This window comes from Natator depressus, chromosome 21 (genome assembly GCF_965152275.1).
Source record: "Natator depressus isolate rNatDep1 chromosome 21, rNatDep2.hap1, whole genome shotgun sequence".
In the NCBI taxonomy this organism is placed as follows: domain Eukaryota; kingdom Metazoa; phylum Chordata; order Testudines; family Cheloniidae; genus Natator; species Natator depressus.
Window position 1 is genome coordinate 2,273,101 of NC_134254.1, and position 18,882 is coordinate 2,291,982.

General features: G+C 49.4%; 1 protein-coding gene across 2 annotated transcripts in view; it reads left to right on the plus strand.

The window, feature by feature from the left end:
- Nucleotides 1-10,732: 10,732 nt before the first annotated feature.
- The window catches only part of RHOC (ras homolog family member C), a 32,342-nt gene continuing 24,192 nt past the window's right edge, over nt 10,733-18,882 (plus strand). For both annotated transcript variants that reach the window (XM_074936028.1, XM_074936027.1), the window contains exon 1: nt 10,733-10,834. The gene's annotated coding sequence lies outside the window, so the exon portion shown is untranslated. The remainder of the gene's footprint in view (nt 10,835-18,882) is intronic.

Genomic DNA, 18,882 nt, shown 5'->3' on the forward strand with positions numbered 1-18,882 from the left:
GCCACCAGGAATCCCACTGCCAAGTCTTTATTGCAGAGCCTTTGGTGAAGGAGACTTGCCTGAAAGCCAGTCACTTGTGCGTAGTTTACAGGGCTGCCAGCAAATATACCCAGACAGACCTCTATGAGCCAGTATCTTCCTCCTTGTTCACAAAATCCGATCATGCAAAACCTCCCCCACTCCACATATGCTAAGAGTGGAACTTTGCCTTCCCTGATGCCAAGCAATGTGTGCATATTTTCAACTGACTGCCATTGTCAGGTGTTGTTCTTTAGTGCCGACTAAGTGAAAGTTACTCAGTTAGTCTGACTCACCTCAAGTGGGCAAGATGACACCCGAGGAGTGGAGTTGACTCTCTTGTGTATCCAGGAGCTGGAGAGAGAACAAATTACTGATGCTCTGAGAGCCTCTTATTTGGTTTGGTTTGGTTTTTTAACCCAAAATGTGATACGAGTATCTTAGCTGCCCTGGGCTAGCAAACAGAATACTGGGTATTAGCTGCCATCTGAGACAGGATGTTACATGTGCGATTGTGGGGAGATTGAGTCTGTTGCTCCATAGCGTGTTGCCTGGCGCTTGTAAAGACAAAGTATATTTCTCTGGAAATTTAATCTTTTGGTTGTTCCCTTGGAACTCTCCAGCTGGTTGCACCTTTCCCACTAAATTCCCAGCAGTCAGAGTCCAGAAAACTGCTCATGCCTCCGAAGGGAGTTAGGATGTTTTTCTGATTGATTTGTAAGCGGGCAAGGGCTTCCTTTTTTATTGTTGTGGGGAATATTTGCAAAAAAAACCAAAGAAAACAGGAACTCTCTTGGTTAGTATTCCGTCTGCTATTCACACCCCTCCTGGGCTGACAAATGTCTTAGAATCATAGAATATCAGGGTTGGAAGGGACCTCAGGAGGTCATCTAGTCCAACCCCCTGCTCAAAGCAGGACCAATCCCCAATTTTTGCCCTAGATCCCAAACGGCCCCCTCAAGGATTAAATTCACAACCCTGGGTTTAGCAGGCCAATGCTCAAACCACTGAGCTATCCCTCCCCCCCAGACTACTTGCTTGGCAACTACTTGCTGGGCTATCTCTGCCGATGATGACTCCAGTTAGAACTGAAGAGCAGGTGAATTCTGAAACAATCTGGGGCCTGGCTGGAAGAGGGAATTGTGACCCAGGGCCTGATCCAAAGCTCTTAAGTCAGTGGATAGCTTCTCTGACTTCAGTGGGCTTTGGATCAGGTCCTGAGAGCTTGCATGCCTGGTTCGAATACTGTCTAGGGTATTAGTGCATTACAGCCCTTCTCAGAGGGCAGTGTGGAGTGAGATTGGTGCCCCCCATCCCGTGCGTAATGGGGCCACCAACAAGACGGGCAGTGCTGACCTCAAGTAATGAGAAATACGAGAGTCTCTTGAAATGTGTGCTAGTCAAGCCAACTAAATTGTGTGTCTGGGGTTGTCTCTGGGCCTGCCCCAGCGTACACTCGGCTCACCTAACACGCCCAAGGAGAGAGGGGCCGATTCTTACCAGCATTTTGCAGCTGGTGTGCCTGAAGCCAGGGCACCCAAAGGAGTGGCCTGATTTTCAGAGCTGCCGAGTGCCCCAGTCAAATCCTGGCCTGTGATCTTTACCCATAAAGAGCTGAGCTTATAGCGGTAACGGCTCTCGCAGGGCTTTTTCTTGTTACCCCCTGGCCACGCTGCAGCTGGGAGCAGTCTCCGAGCCTGGGTAGGCAGGTTCATGCGAGCTCCGCTCGAGCAAGCACGCTAGCAGCGTGATGTTGTTGTAGAGCGGCTGGGGCTGGGGCTGGCCCCCTGAGTTTGGACCCGCATGTTCGGATGGGCTTGGACTCAAGCAGCTCGCCTGAGCGGCCACCTGAGCCATAACGTCCACGCTGCTATTGTGAGCATGCTGGCTTGAGTAGAACGAGCCTGAGTCTGTGTGTCCCGGCTGCCGTGTAGACGTGCCCTCTGAGACTTGCCTCTGGCTTTAATGGGGTCTCCTCATTCTTCCTCAGACCTTCCGGGGCTGCGCGTCTTCATCCCGCGTAGCTCCAGAGCGCCCCTGTGGTGAACGCGCCATCACGACTGCACAGTCAGCCTGGCGCTTCGCCCACCTTGTGTGAGCTAGACCACGATGGGCAGGTGCCAGGTAAGGAACCAGGAGTGCAGCTCTGTGTGGCGTGCAGCGGGGCACTAGAGGGCAGCAGCGGCGTTTGGTACAACACCCTCACCGCTACTGCCTCTAAATCTGACTGAGAGAAACTTTCTGAAGGAGAGCCCACGGCCAAAATCAATGGGCTAGATGGAGTCCAGGCTTCTGGCAGGCTCTGATTGACGTCTGGCTAATGGGCTATTCATTAGGATCAGAAGAGCCTTTACAAGGAAAATGTATTCGTCTCTTGGGGCACTCCCGAGCCTGCTCCTCGTGCTTCCCAGCGCGGGCTGTATGCTGCCACTGCGGGGACGCTGCCCCAGCCATGTGCTCGCGCCCTGGCTCCCAAGCAGTGCTCCCCACCCCCTTGCTGGCAGGCTGTGGGGTGCTAGCTGGTCACCCCATGTTGGCTCCACCTCCTTGTCCTTCCCCTGGTCTGAAAACATTACCGTTGGGTTTGGACCGCTTTATAACATGGCTTTTTAAGTTTCTTTTTACATTTTCAAACAGAAATCAACTGAAAATGTCTCCCCAAAATCATCAAACAATTAGAATTGCGTGGGCACTTGCAGGAGCTGAGCCCCTCCTGCCTTGTCTACACACAAACCTGCAGTGATTCATTTGAAGCAGTTTGGTTAAATTGTTGCAAACCCTGTGTGGGCCCTCTTATTAGGTTTGAGTGGCTTATTTTCTTTTAGCTTAAGCCTGTCCCAATGGACTTAAACTAAACCACAATAAGCCAAGCCTGCTTTAAACTGAAATAATAGAGTCCACACAGCCTTTGCACTGGTTTAAAACCACGCCTTTAGTTAAACTGCTTGTAGGCAAGCCCTCAGCCAAAGTTTGGGGAAGGGCGAGTGGGAGAAGAATTGCAACTTACTTTACAAACAGGTCTTGCAACAGCCCAGCATGAGGCAGGTCTTATCCCCATTGAATAAATGGGGAAACTGAAACAGAGGTGGTGACTCTCCCAGGATTGCACAGCTGCTCTGCCACAGAGCTGGCAACAGAGCTCAGGGGTCCCTGGCTCCAGTCACTGGGCCTCATTCACTATAGCCCAGCACCAGGCATTGTCCTTTGCACGAGTACTGAATCAGAACGCCAGGATTTTGCACAGATACAAATGCCGACAGAAGGTGCAGAGCAGTGGCGAATCAGGCCTGCTGCCAATGGAAAGGCACATGTGCAGGGATTCACCTCTCCAAAGCCAGGGCGGGGCAGATGCTAGGCAGAGGAAGTGGGGACAGGCTCTGTTAGCAGCTGGCAGTGGGGTGGAACAGCACTAATTGTGTTGGCCCTGAGCACTACTACTGCGTCTCTTATAATATTCAATGAATGCATAGCTAAGGCAGGGCGCGGAAACACCCACAACTCAGGATGTTCAGAAGTTAAAGGTTCCCAGAGCAATGTTAGTTCAGCCCCAGCGCATTTGTTGTCTACATTAAAGCACACCCTGAACTGCAGAAACTGTCAACAAAACACTCCACCTTGGCAACGCAGTGGGAACGATGCATGGTGGGGGCACCAACCTGGCTTCTGTGTCTAATGCAACACTGAGGCCGAACATTTAATGAGAAAGAGCCTGGCAGACAGGGGAATGGTGATGCTGAGGGCGAAAGGCCTGGCTTGCACACAGTTGTTGGACTGATATAACTCTTTCAGTAAGGGGGTGATTTTTTGCCAAAATAGTTAGTGGCACAAGACCTTGTATGGATGCAGTTATTCTACTATCAAGCTGCCTTATGTTGGTACAGTCATTCCCCTTCCTATACAGGAGTAGCAATGCCAACATGAAGCACCTCTGTACCAGTATACCTGCATCCACAGGAGGGGAGTGGTGCCGTGTTAACTCTACAAGTACAAAGAAAAGGAGGACTTGTGGCACCTTAGAGACTAACCAATTTATTTGAGCATAAGCTTTCGTGAGCTACAGCTCACTTCATCGGATGCATGAGCTGTAGCTCACGAACGCTTATGCTCAAATAAATTGGGTAGTCCCTAAGGTGCCACAAGTCCTCCTTTTCTTTTTATTTAACGGAGGTTCATGTTTGAGTAAATCTCACAGCTCACAGTGTGAGATTCCTCATGCTGCCCCATTTGTCTGGGGAGCAGCACCGTTCCAGGCAGTCGACTCTCATAAAAATGCAGAAGGATACTCTCCAGGGCTCAAGAAGTTCAGGCGATGGAAGTGGAAGGGAAATAACAAGGTAAGCAAAGCCCAGGGGAAATATCCTGTTGCACTGTATTTCACTCGCTGCTCCCACCCTCGCCCTCCTCTGTGCTGGACACTGGAATTTATTTCTGCTCTCTCCACTTTCCAAAGATGAGGAGATCCATCCTGGAGATCCCTGCTAATTCCTGCCGGACTTTACCTGCAGAGAGATCCCGCTCAGAACAGGGCAGGGGTGAATGACAGCCTGGGCCATTGGAGGGCCAGCTGCCAGCCTTTGGGAAGTGAGTTGCTGGACTTGAGCATGGTACCCTGGGGCCAGGTGTCCACATTACAGCAGCCACCCGTGTGAGGGGCACTAGCCGCCTGGGCTACCCAGCAAAGTTCAAGACTGCTCCTTTCTCGTCCAGGGCTGCGGGGTGCAGTGCGGAGGGCAGTGTGAGGGAAGCTTGCCCCACTCTGCCTGAGCTATCTCAGTCCTGGAGGCTAACAGGAGCCTCCATTGATCCAGCACTTTTCAGCAGCACCAAATTCACAGGCAACAGGTACAACGTGATGTGTGGGTGTGAGCAGCACGTCCGTCCTGGGCTGCCACTGGAGGGAGAGCCGGAGACGGGAGCATTGCGCACTACCAGTGCTGCCTGGCAGATGGGCAGGATTAATGGCTGGCACAATCAACACTGCGTACTAGCAAGTAAACCCTGCCAGTGGCATGAGCCTGGGGAAGCCACAGACGTGGGATCACTGGTAGAGGTGATCTCCCCCCCACAGAGGAAGAAAACTGCTTGGCACAGGTATCGGTATCAACAGGATAACAGCCTCTCTCCGGCCATGCCATGGCATGTTGTCACTTTGCAATGCATGCGGCAGTGATGTGATGCTGGCCCTCAGAAAATTCCTGGTGGCCACAGTTCCTCCTGCGTAAGCAGCTGCCTCTGGTCAGGGTGACAGGGTGAGCAAAGCATAAATAGTCCGAATAGCAAGATTAGAGTAATCACAAGTGGGACTGTGCTGAAAGAAGCAAACGCTTTAATTATGCAGTGACTAATCTGCAGCGTGAAAGACCCACCCAGCTGGTACAAAGACATCAGCAGAACATTAAACTCCATAGATCTCTGGTCGGTGGAGAGAATGAGAGTCCATCTGGGAGCAAGGGACAATGAAAAGCAGCATGCTCGATTTCTGCCTCCAGGATCTCATCTTCAGGAAAAAGACAGTGTATAGCGGAGAAGCTTGGGAGCCATCCCTGCCCAACTCCATCCCTCTTTTGTCTTGAAGATGAGATACTGGAGGCAGAGACCATGTGTCAACAGGAGCTGGGGGAGGTGCGGGGGAGAGGGATTTAATAGTGACTCCCATCGCTCTGAAGACATCCTGGATGGGGAGAAGTGGATTTTCTGTTGGGTGGTATGTGGACATAGCACCTCGATGGTGCATGGCACTTGGGCACCCAGTTCCCAGGAGCTTCTCAATGGAAACGAGGCTTATGTGTGGTGTCATTTTCACTGAGATGCCAGGGCTTCTCTGTCTGTTAGCAGGAGGCCCCAGGTGATCTCAGACCCCAGTCCTGGGAACAGGACTCCCTCTTCCCAGCAGTGTTTGTGCTTCCTGGGTGGCAGGAAGAAGCAGAAGCCACAAGCTGGAAACTGTGAGCCATTCCAGGGAATTTGTATAGATCTGGGTAACTGCTGAAATCATCCCTGTTTGGTTCCTTTCCTGCGGCCCTCCTGTGTTCGCTTTCTCCCTCCCCTGTATCCAAGTGTTACCTAGGCACATATACACTCTCTCCGGCACACAAACGCGCTCATTGTTTGCAGGGGGAAAGGCATGAGACTAGACGCTAGCTTCTGAAGAGAACAGGACACTTGTTTTTCTGGAGCACAGGCTGGGGGCTGTATAAAGGAAAGGAAACCTGGGAAGGAGTTGAAGTTAAAACTTCCTCCTTGGTTCCCTTTCTTTATATGGAAATGTTTCCTTTGGAGCCAACTCCAAATCCGAAGCCCAGTAAATTAAGAACAATTGTCTCTGAGGCCAAACGCGTTTAAAATAGCAAAGGGTTTATAGGCTGTGGTGGGTCTGAACCAGAGTCCGGGGCTGGCTTTCCCTCCTTGCTGACTCACGGCCTGCAGCTGGGACTTTCAACCAGGACGATGGATACGCTTTGCCTTACCGTTCCTTTCTTGACAAATCCCTGTGTGATGGGAAATCATAACTGAGCCATACCTGAGCAACGTGCTGGATGCTGATGAAAATGCCTGGAGTGGTTCTCTAGGTGGTGAGAAAAAAGAAATCAGGAAAATGTCCCCACGTTGTTTTCCTCTGCTTGCCACGGATGGAAATGATCCAACCAGCTTTGCTCTCAGCACTGCCTGACATAACTGCAGGCTCTAGTTATCATCAGCCCTGAAATCTGGAATCACAAAACCATGGAGGCAGCCGCAACCGAGTAAATCCAGAGCTCTGTGTTTGTAGAACGTTTTTCACACGCCATGCGCAAAGTAGTTGACAAAGGTGTCAGCAGCGTCACCACCAGTTTACAGATGAAGAAACTGAGGACAGACTGGTGATTGCACATGGAGCAGAAGGCTGAGGTTGGAATAATGCCCAGTACTCTCAATTCCCAGTTCAGTGTCTCGGTCATTGTACCTCCATTACAATGTCCCATTTCCCTTTGTGCTGGAAGAGACCAATGGGCCAGCCAGTCTCCTATCCTGACCGCAGCAATGACCAATAAAGCTGATCACTATCCCATGGGAGCTGCACCCCACTCAGGTGGAGATCAGCTTCTGTCCTGACAGTTGATGGCTCTAGTGACTGTAGGGGTGAACACTGTTTTTATTCACTTACAGTAAAGGTCTAATCCTTTCTTTTAATCAGTAAGAATTCTTCCTCTCCCTTGAGACCGAGCTCTTGCTGAAAGATGAAACGATTGCTCAGGAAGATCGGCCAGGTTCAGTCTGCGCTGTATCCGCTTTGCAGCGGCTTACATCACCTTCTGCTCCTGCTTCTTCCAGTCCCTCATCATTTGATGCAGCATGAAACTCCTACCCTCAGGAGTAAATAAATAGCATAAAATAAGGCCTCATAGTCGTCTTGCTGCTGTGGATGGCTATAAAGACAGGAAATGCCACAGCCAGAAGAGCCTGACCTTGTCTGTTTCCTGATTCCTGCCTTGGGGGTCATGTTTATGTTTGTAAATTACAGTCCTTGCCTGTTGCACAGCTGCAGGAATGCTTGCTGTCTCCTGTGGCTAAGGGTGGCGGTGTTAGCGTCACGGGGCATGTGCAAGCCTGAGTGTGTGTGTGTGAGGTTCGTATGACTCTGTCTCTGTGTGTGTTCACCTGTGTCTCGTGAACGAAATATGAATTGCTCGAGGTTTTCCCAACAAGGAATACATTTGACAATTATGTTTTTTGCGTTTCTATTTCACCAAAGCCTTAAATCTCAGGTCAGCTGGCTAGGGGCCACAGCAGACTGGTTCCTAGACGCTCTATTCTAGCCACTAGCCATACAGAAGGGATGAGCTATTCGATAGCCTGGTTACTAGCAGCATGACCCAAGCTACCTAATAGATATGAGACAGGCTACTAGGCACAACTGGCTACTGCCCACACTACACAGACTGGCTATCGTAAGGCCTTTAGGGCAGGTGGTGTCATTTACTGTTTGTTTAGGACCTAGCACAATGGCTGATAGATAGATGAGGAAGCTAAGATAATATTTTTACTGGACCACTTCTGTTGGTGAGAGATGAGCTTTTGAGCCACACAGGCTCTGTCGACACTACACAGCTTTTAGCGATATGGTTCTGTTGCCACCGCCGTGCCGCTAAGAGTCGCGCAGCGTAGCCACTGATTGTTGGCTCTGCTGCCGACGAAAAACTTCCACTCCCAACAAGCGGCGTTTCACACTGGCACTGGCCCTGGCAAAACTTTTTGTCTTTGGGGCGGGAGGGGTTAACGCCTCTGAAAGATAAAAGTTTTGTCCTTTAATTGCCAGCGTAGACGTTGCCACAGAGCTCTGCGTCAGGCCTGGAAAAGGTACTTCCAGCATCCCAGCTAAATGCTGGGTGGAACAGATTGTTTAGCCCCAGTAGTTAGCATATATTGTAAGGGACCATTCAAGGTAGAATGGCCCGTTAACACCTCTGCAGTCTTGGGGCAAAAAGGAAGGGTTGTGGGTTACCAATTGTTGTAATAAACCATAAATCCCGTGTCTTTATTAAGACCAGGATTTTTAGTGTCTAGCAAAGTTATGAATTTAAACTCCTGAGCTCATTTTTGAAAGCGTTACACCAGTTTCCTTTGAGGATGAGGGCTGATTGGTCAGACAGAGAGTGAGTGCATTGTGAAAAGTGTTCACCCACAGGTGACAGGGTGTTTTTGTCCTGTATCATTTTCCTGTGTGAGCTCATTCATGAGCATCGTGATTGTCTGGTTTCACCTGCCGTGTGCACGAAATGCTCCAGTAACCATTCTGCGTGTGAGTTCTGCTCAGCTGCTTGGGCACAACCCTTCCCTGCCAGACCGTGCAGAGGACGACAAGGTCGCTGAGGGGTTTCTGTCAGGCTAGAAAACAGGCATTTGCCATCCTGGCTTCGGGAAGCTGCTGCAGCTAATGTTGCCTACTTAGAAAAACCCTTTCCAAGATGGGCATTGGGCACTGCGAACTGAAACTGGAGAACAGAGCAGCTGTTTCGGGCTGAGGAGTTGCAGCGATTTATAAATACACAAGCCTCTACCAAAACCCACATCTATCCTGTGTCTTGGCCTGCTGCTATACCTTGCCAAAATGCCAAGGCTTGAAAGTATTAATGAGGAGGTATGTGTGTTGGGGGGTGGGGGATTAAGGAGAAAGGAACAGAGCTGCATCTTTCCTATTGAAAAGTGTTGGCCCAGATATGCTTTTTGGAAGGTTTTTGGTTTTTGGAGGCCTGTTATTAAGACTGGCAATTAAATAATAATTTAGAACATGGGAAAAGTTCACTGTGAAGGGAAGTAGCAGCAAGTGCATTCCCTGAGAACAGAGGAAATAGTCAGCAAGATGTTAAGATCAGCCCCTCATGCTAATCCCAACCCTGTCCCATTAAGTGACATCCTAGCTCTAATTTCTGAGTACCCAATTACACAGGAGGGGTATTTTTCCTGCTGGTGCAATCCACAGATAGGGGAAATCCTCTGTTCTCCAGGAGCTGGGTGCAGCCAGAACCCCTTATTAGAGCTCTCCAGATGTGCAATTGGGACAGGGATCCCAAACCCCAAGGTTCTGCAGAATGAAAACCCAACCCATGGGGTTTTACAAGCCTGGACCAGCCCTCCTCCAGTTCAAAGGATATTTTAAAGATTCTCCCCTGGCTGGCGAATGCTGGAGTCACTAACACTTGGGTAACACACTCCCAGATGAGCAGGGCAGCAGTGCACCACACAAGCTGCCAGGTTCTGGGGTTGGAAGTGGGGACTTAACGCTTCATTGACAATTCCCCATACACAGGTTGGTCCCCAGAGATCCCCTAGAGCTGTGGGGGTCCAGGGAGGTGGCAGGAGTGAGCACCAGTGTGTGTGTGTGCGGTGGGGGGTGGGGGGGAATTCTTGTTCCTACAGCTCCTTTTGCGCTTCCCCTCTGACCCTGTACCAGCCCCCAGGTCCCAGTCTCTACCTCCAGCCCCTCTCCCCATTTCCAGGCCTGTACCTAATCTCCCAGCTCCGGCTGCCAACACCCTGTGTCAGCCTCTGCCTCTGCACCTCCTCCCCATCCCCCTCCCCCATGTCATCTCCCTCCCCATCCTCCACCTTGTGCCATCCCCCTCCCCTCCTCCATATGCCCCGTGCCATCCCCCCTCCCCCCTCCCCATGCCATCCCTCACCTCCATATGCCCCGTGCCATCCCCCCTCCCCGTGCCATCCCTCACCTCCATATGCCCCGTGCCATCCCCCCTCCCTGTGCCATCCCCCCTCCCCATATGCCCTGTGCCATCCCCCTCCCCTCCTCCATATGCCCCGTGCCATCCCCCCTCCCTGTGCCATCCCCCTCCCCGTGCCATCCCCCCTCCCCCATATGCCCCGTGCCATCCCCCCTCCCTGTGCCATCCCCTTCCCAGTGCCATCCCCCCTCCCCCATATGCCCTGTGCCATCCCCCCTCCCCGTACCACCCCCTCCCCCATACGCCCCGTGCCATCCCCCCTCCCTGTGCCATCCCCGCCCCATACGCCCTGTGCCATCCCCCCTCCCCGTGCCACCCCCTCCCCCATACGCCCCATGCCATCCCCCCTCCCCCCTCCCCGTGCCATCCCCCATACGCCCCATGCCATCCCCCCTCCCCGTGCCATCCTCGCCCCATACGCCCCGCGCCGTCCCCCCGCCCCACTCCCAGCCCCGCCCCCGGGGCGGTGGCGGCCGCAGCGGGCCCGGCGGGGTGGGCGGCCCGGCGCTGTCAGTCCCGCGCGGCCCCGCCCTGCCCGGCTCAGTCCCGCTCGCCGCGGAGCCCGAGCAGCCCGAGCCAGCGAGACCCCCGCGGCCGAGGTACCGGGCGGCCCGGGGGCAGATACGGGTAGAGGCGGGTGGGGGCTGTGGGGGGTCTGCGGGTAGAGGCTGGTGGGCTCAGGGAGGGGTCTATGGGGTTAGGGGTTATGTGGGTAGAGGCTGGTGGGGTTAGAGGGGGGTCTATGGGGTCAGGGGGTATGTGGCTAGATGCTGGTGGGGTCAGAGGGGGTCTATGGGGTCTGGGGTCAGGGGGTATGTGGGTAGAGGCTGGTGGGGTCAGAGGGGGTATATAGGGGTCTGGGGTCAGGGGGGTATGTGGGTAGAGGCTGGTGGGGTCAGGGAGGGGTCTTTGTGGGTCTGGGGTTAGGGGGTAAGTGGGTAGAGGCTGGTGGGGTCAGAGGGGGTCTATGGGGTCTGGGGGGTATGTGGCTAGAGGCTGGTGGGGATAGAGGGGGTCTATGGGGTCTGGGGTCAGGGGGTATGTAGATAGAGGCTGGTGGGGTCAGAGGGGGTATATGGGGGTCTGGGGTCAGGGGGGTATGTGGGTAGAGGCTGGTGGGGTCAGGGAGGGGTCTTTGGGGGTCTGGGGTTAGGGGGTATGTGGGTAGAGGCTGGTGGGGTCAGAGGGGGTCTATGGGGTCTGGGGTCAGGGGGTATGTGGCTAGATGCTGGTGGGGTCCGGGAGAGGTATATGGGGGTCTGGGGTCAGGGGGGTATGTGGCTAGAGGCTGGTGGGGTTAGAGGGGGTCTATGGGGTCTGGGGTCAGGGGGTATGTAGATAGAGGCTGGTGGGGTCAGAGGGGGTATATGGGGGTCTGGGGTCAGGGGGGTATGTGGGTAGAGGCGGGTGGGGGCTGTGTGTGAGGCGGTGTTATGATGGGCATTGGGGGTGAGGAGGTTGTGGGGACGTGTGTGGGTTGGGGGCTAAGAGGGGACATAGTGGGGAGTTGGGGCATGACTTGGTTATGGGAGCTTCAGGGGTGAGATGAGGCCCTAGGAAGTTGTGAGTGGCAGGGCTGTTCTGGGGGGTGTGGGGGTCAGTGGGGTTGGCGTAGGGGTGAACAGGGGTGGGTGGGGGTAGTTGGGTGGGTGTGCAGTGGGGTTCTAGCAGTGAAGTGTGGGGGAAAAGCCTTCTCTCCCCTATCCTGTTCTGGAGGGAGGGGTTCATTTACCCCTTTGTGTCCCCTTCTCTTGGGGGTCATCCCCCCGCCCTGCCCTGCCCTGCCCTGCCCTGCTGAACGGGATAAAGCCCTGCTTGGGTTGAGTTTTGTCTCAGCCCAGCAGCTGGTGCAGGGAGGGCGGTTAGGAAACACTTCCCTGGCTGGTTCGTCCCTTCCTTTGGGAGTGTGCTGAGTAACTGTGGATGGGTGGGGGCCTGGGCTACACTGAGAGACTTGTGGGTGGGGGGAGAACAGGCAGCTGAGCTGAGCAAACATCCCGGCTAGCCTTTCCGTGACCATCTCTTGCATATGTACACCCACTTCCCCTGAGGAGCTGTGTGCAGAGGCCACTACTGTCTGAGTGTAGCAAGAGTGTGACTTGTTAATCAGCGTAGGCGTGCTCGCTGCTTGGTCTCCTGTGTCACTGTCAACTGGAGAACACCTACAGCTGACGTTAGAGGAAGTTTGTTTGAATCAAGCTGACTGAAATGGTGGTGGTTCCCCCGTGCCCCCATTATTTGACTTGCTGTGTGTGTGCGTGCTCCTCTGGTCATTTTCCTGTTAAAGGAGCAGTTTCCCAGTGCTAACAAACTGCATTTCCATGTTTTCTGAACAGCAACTCTGTGTTCTAAAAAGTGCTCCTTGCTTACTACTGAGGTGGTTTTTAAACATTGATATTAGGGGGGTGGGAAGGAGGAATAGCTTTGTAGTGTCTTAGGAGTAAGTAAGCATTCCAAAACCATGACTGAGTGGTTCTCTCCAGCACTAACAGTCTGGCAGCCAAGTCTTTTCAGCAGCAGCCAAGCCCCCTGAACCCAGCCTCAGCCGCCAGACAACCCGAGCATAAAACAGTAACTAAGTTGTGGAGTCAGTTTATAGTGGGCAGTCTGTGACTGGAGGACATGTTGTGTGCTGAGACCTCAAGCTGATTGAAACTAACTGGGTCATGGATAAAGGAAAAAGTCACATTTTAAGCAAATTGTGAAAAGGGTTTAAAATTGTGTTATAACATAGACAACATTCTATTTAAGGGCTTTAGTTGTGCATTCCTATTTATATTCCACTTTCAGTCACACTTGTACCAAGTGTCTTCTGGCCTCCAAACAGCCATAATTTATGGTCTGTTTCCCTTCCTTAGCTACGGGTGAGAGTGTAGGGGCCTTAAACTGGAATCATGTGCCTAGTAGAAGATATTTGCTTAGAGAGGTTGTATCTAAATGGAAAATGCACAGAGTTACGTGACCCACACCCAGCAGGTTATCAGAAGCTTGTGTAAACAAAATGAAAAGGAGGACTTGTGGCACCTTAGAGACTAACCAATTTATTTGAGCAAAAGCTCACGAAAGCTTATGCTCAAATAAATTGGTTAGTCTCTAAGGTGCCACAAGTACTCCTTTTCTTTTTGTGAATACAGACTAACAGGGCTGTTACTCTGAAACCTGTAAACAAAATATACATTGTAATCTTCTGTTTGTGTTTGTGAGGATTAGAGGTAAGGAATGTATTAGACAAATATTGACTGGCTCCAGGGCAATAACAGCACAAAACTACACCAGGTAGAAACAGTTCCTGAGACTGTTTTTTTGTTGGAAGCTAATAACATGTCCCTTATTCCTGAAGATAAATGTTGGCAGAATCCCTTGTATTAATAAATGTGTAATAAGAGACCTATGCTGCCTTGGAATGAAGATAGACTAGATAGCTTAATTGGGGGGGGTGGGGTGGGGGAGACTTGTCTCTACATTCTAAAGTGTGGTGGGTTGTAAGAATTTTTTTATGTAAGATGCACTTCAAGTGACTCCTCTCCTTGAAAACTGAGATAGGTGCCAATGAAATCAGATGGCTTTGGATGTTGAGCCTTTGTTTCCCTATTTTGAAAAGAAATTTTGTGGAACAGTAAACTTCCAAAAGTAGAGCCACAGTCATCTGAATTCAGAGGTGCTTTGCAGCAATAGCTTCCTAAGGAAATCTTGCGGCATTTCTCAGAACATGGAATAATCCTCACGTCCTGCCCAGCATCCCTCCCAACACACGGTTATAAACAAATCCTTGTGTGAATGCCAAGTGTAAAATGGCAGCAACTTTAGCCAGCAGGAATCTGATGCACTACTGTGCAAAGCGCGGGGGATACACAAAGCAGGAAAGGTGGTATATAAAGCCAAATTCTGTGCTTTCTAAAGGGGTCATGTATCAGATGAAATCAGGCTTGGCAGGCAACTGATTCCTAGATGCTGCTGAGCATTAATGTTTTTACGACGCACTCTCGATCTGCCATTTGTATAATGAAGAGTCTTGTAATTGACAAGCCTCTTATTAAATAAATCCATACAATAGGTGAAATACTCTGAGGTTATTGCCTATGGGGAAAGGCTACAATCTGCACTCATTCCTTTCTTGGATGAGGGGACGAAAGTAATGTAGACTCCAGATGGAGTCAAAAAATGAAAGAAAGAAGGCTGTCTTTAGCACCTAGCAGTACTAAAGGAGTGTTCCTTACTGTGTGCTCTTTGGTTGCCCTATGCTCCTTTAGTTCTATTAAAATAAGTTCCTGTCTGAGGATCTAGAACTTCAGTTTGAGTTCTTTTAAAATAAGATCCTAAACTCAAAGCAGCCTGACTGGTTTAGCAACTATAAAAAAGTTAGCTTTTGCACTTTAGTGTTGTGACATATAAAATATCAAAGTTCAGAGCTACAATTCTGAAGAAAGTGTTGAGCTCAGTATTAGGTAAAGGATATGTTTAATGCATGTGTTATTTATTAATACCTATTGCCACATGCCTGTTCATTACTGAGCTGAGACTTTATGAATAGGCCAAGCCCATTAGGCATTCTCCCATACATATAATCTTGAAACTTTTTTAAAAGGGACTTTGGGTTAAAATTATATTATCAATTTGTTTGTTTGCATGGTGTTTTGACTATCTAAAGAACTTCATATGTACCATTATTACAAAACAAATAAACAACAAGAGTGCCCAGAGGCCCCAATTAGGATTGAACACTGTTGATTAGTAAAAAGAAAAGGAGTACTTGTGGCACCTTAGAGACTAACCAATTTATTTGAGCATAAGCTTTTGTGGGTGAATACCCACTTCGTCAAATGCATGTGGTGGAAATTTCCAGAGGCAGGTATAAATATGCAAGCAAGAATCAGGCTAGGGATAACGAGGTTAGTTCAATCAGGGAGGCTGAGGCCCTCTTCTAGCAGTTGAGGTGTGAACACCAAGGGAGGAGAAACTGCTTTTGTCCTTGGCGAGCCATTCACAGTCTGTGTTTAATCCTGAGCTGATGGGGTCAAATTTGCAAATGAACTGAAGCTCAGCAGTTTCTCGTTGAAGTCTGGTCCTGAAGGTTTTTTTGCTGCAGGATGGCCACCTTTACATCTGCTATTGTGTGTCCAGCGAGATTGAAGTGTTCCCCTACAGGTTTTTGTATATTGCCATTCCTTGCATAATGACTTAGCCACTCCCAGTCTCTATTCAAGCCTAAGTTAATTGTATCCAGTTTGCAAATGAGTTCCAATTCAGCAGTCTCTGGCTGGAGTCTGGATTTGAAGTTTTTCTGTTGTAATATCGCAACTTTCATGTCTGTAATCGCATGACCAGAGAGATTGAAGTGTTCTCCGACTGGTTTATGAATGTTATAATTCTTGACATCTGATTTGTGTCCATTTATTCTTTTACGTAGAGACTGTCCAGTTTGACCAATGTACATGGCAGAGGGGCATTGCTGGCACATGATGGCATTTTTCACATTGGTAGATGTGCAGGTGAACGAGCCTCTGATAGTGTGGCTGATGTTATTAGGCCCTGTGATGGTGTCCCCTGAATAGATATGTGGGCACAGTTGGCAACGGGCTTTGTTGCAAGGATAGGTTCCTGGGTTAGTGGTTCTCTTGTGTGGTATGTGGTTGCTGGTGAGTATTCACTTCAGGCTGGGGGGCTGTCTGTAGGCAAGGACTGGCAGATGTAAAGGTGGCCATCCTGCAGCAAAAAAACCTTCAGGACCAGACTTCAACGAGAAACTGCTGAGCTTCAGTTCATTTGCAAATTTGACCCCATCAGCTCATGATTAAACACAGACTGTGAATGGCTCGCCAAGGACAAAAGCAGTTTCTCCTCCCTTGGTGTTTACACCTCAACTGCTAGAAGAGGGCCTCAGCCTCCCTGATTGAACTAACCTTGTTATCCCTAGCCTGATTCTTGCTTGCATATTTATACCTGCCTCTGGAAATTTCCACCACATGCATTTGACGAAGCTTATGCTCAAATAAATTGGTTCGTCTCTAAGGTGCCACAAGCACTCCTTTTCTTTTTGCGAACACAGACTAACACGGCTGTTACTCTGAAACCTGTTGATTAGTAAAACACTGTGCTCAGATTTGATGAACTAAGGAATGAAGTGATGGTTCCAACTCTTTCTGCCTTCTTTCATGTCACTGCAGTGAGAAGTGGGCTATCCTGTCCCACAGCACGCAGGCATACAGGCTTCAAGCACTGTTAGAACTGAAAGAATCTTTAAAATCCAAACTACCTCTCACCATTTATGCTGTTTGCTTTTTCATTTTTCTGAGCTTTGACAATGAAAACAGGGGTGTCAATTTCACTTCCGTTTATGGTTGGTTTCTAGACAGTTTTGCTTTCTCCTTTTCATGCACCATGCTGCAAACATTGTAAAGGAAATGTTTAAATTCAAGCTGTCTTTAAGGACACTTAAATATGTAATGAAACTATTTCTAGTACAAGGATTTGTAAGATCTTTAAATTTAAATGTAAATTTTGAGGTTAACCCCTTTTAAGATACAGTCCTTAGTTTATTCTGATAAAATCCTGTAAGTGGCCATGGGGAGTATGGAGGAGCAGCATAGAGGAGTTCACAGGTCATAAAGAAAGGGTAACTGCCTCTGTCTGACACCCAACAACCCCCCACCGAAAATACTCTAAACTGATATGATTAGATAAAGGAATACAAACAAGTGCTTCTGGGGAAGGTTGTGGGAGCAGTGTAAGTTTGTGGGAGTTGGATTGTTCATTTGTGAGGTTCATGCTTGTAGTCACAGGACTAATTGTATTAATTGTGAGTAAAGATTATTTGCATGAATAAGGGCTGTAGGCTTGGGCCCTTTGCTTTATGTATGGTAGTACACAGAATGTGCTGCCTACAAACTGTATGTACGTGAAATTGTGGTCCCTTGCTTTGCCAAAACATGCCACTTTGATCAGATCTCTGAAAGCTGGGATCATTCCAGAAATTGTGAAGGCAAAAATAGTCTCTGGTTTCCAGTATGTGTCACTAGAAGGTGCTGCCTTTTCTCTTTGGAGACAGTTTCAGAACTTTTTCCACAGATTCTTTTTCAGAATTTTCATACCTGAGGCATTAGAGTACAGTGTACAGTACGATATCCTGGCTCTTCCGGTGTAGATAGCTCAGTGAACATTGTTTCTCCCGATGGGTGCTTTTTAAGCTTGATTGTGGAAATTTGGTTTTCTTTTGACAGTCCTAACTGTGTCAGAAAGATGGATTCATTGCTAGGACCATTCTGCTTCCTCTTTGAGAGTTTTTTCATCTTGTGAAACAAGCAATTCTAAGGGATAATTTCTTTGGGCCTGTTCTTGTGTGTTTTGTGTGTGTACCTTTGCTTTTGCCATCCTGTCTGACCAAATACTTTGAGTCCCCTCCAAGCTGAGTTGTCTTGTCTCATTCTTGATGTTTTCTGGTTTCAGAGTAACAGCCGTGTTAGTCTGTATTCGCAAAAAGAAAAGGAGTACTTGTGGCACCTTAGAGACTAATTTATTTATGCTCAAATAAATTGGTTAGTCTCTAAGGTGCCACAAGTACTCGTTTTCTGTCATTCCTATGAAGCACGTGCTTTCAGGTTGCAATGATGTGGTGTGTGTTTGTTTCTGATATTTCAGAGGAGTGGCCAGTTTTGACTGGGGACCCTGAGAAGAAGAGTTTCTTCATTTAAATTTCTTGGTGGGTTTCTCAAACAGCTCTTGCTTATTTCCACTTGTCTGTTTCCGGTTCCGAGGTTTACAGTTCAGGTATTGATTTTGTGGCTGGCCTGTTGCAAATGCATGTTAATCCAGTTATGAGTTAATCTCACCCCTGGTAGTGCCTGTCCTCTGTACTGCGGGGCTATCTTTATGTGCACTCGGATTGTGTGCTTTTGGGGTATGTGGCATCAATCCTTTGTGCGCGCACAGCCATGCTTGGATGTGGAGTCAGTTTGCCATTGGCTGTGCTGGTGAAAGGCATTTCCTTGTGCACCCTTCTTGTGTTTGGTTCTGTTTTCCACCAATGTTTAAATGCTATGATCTCACTTAGTCCATGTCTGAATGACAAGTTGCATTGGTTTAAAGGGGGAGGGCGAGGGGGGCTTGGGTTTTTTAAAACTATTTAGTTAAAGCCCTGGGTAGATACCCTTACACTGATTTAAAACAGGCTTGTATTGACTTGACTTAATTTGGTAATGAATTAACTTAAACTGCTCAAAACAAGCTAAGTAAATTGACTTAACCTAGTGCAATGTATAATGCAGTCAAGGCCTAAAGTGGCTTATGCTTTAATCTGTACAATGTTTTTCCTTTCTGTTTCTGCATAGCAGTGGCTAGAGGGGGGACAGGTGAAAATGTTCTCTATGGGGTAATCAGCAGTGCTAAGAGCCTCACCAGAGAGTCTTCGCTAGACTTTCATAGGAAATCTCTGATGCTCACTACCACTGGTGCAGCTCTGTCAGTGGCAATGGTGAAAGTACTAGTGTAGACGTAGACAGGGCAACAGCATTTTTAACACCCTGCTGAGGGTAGACGGCACAGAGAAGACACCATTGAATGCCAGTGCACTAGCTTGCTAGCACTCCCCCGAGGGGTGGTGGAACTGGGGAAGTTTTTTAAGTCCAGCGTAGACAAGGCCAAAGGTTCTGAT